Here is a 219-nt window from a genome sequence, read left to right on the forward strand (position 1 = left end):
AATGGGAAGTGGAGGGCAAGGAAAGTGCAGGAATGGAAGCAGAGGGCAGGAAAGCACAGGAGCGGGAAGTGAAGGGCAGAGAAGGGCAGGGCCGGGAAGCGGCGGTCCGGGAAGCGCGGGGCCGGGAAGCGCGGGGCCGGGAAGCGGCGGTCCGGGAAGCGCGGCCAAGGCGCCCGTTCCGCCGCGGCGGCGCTGCCGGCGGGGAGGCGCGGGCGAGGG

Source organism: Nothoprocta perdicaria, unplaced genomic scaffold, assembly GCF_003342845.1.
Source record: "Nothoprocta perdicaria isolate Ctin4 unplaced genomic scaffold, notPer1 scaffold_114, whole genome shotgun sequence".
In the NCBI taxonomy this organism is placed as follows: Eukaryota; Metazoa; Chordata; class Aves; order Tinamiformes; family Tinamidae; genus Nothoprocta; species Nothoprocta perdicaria.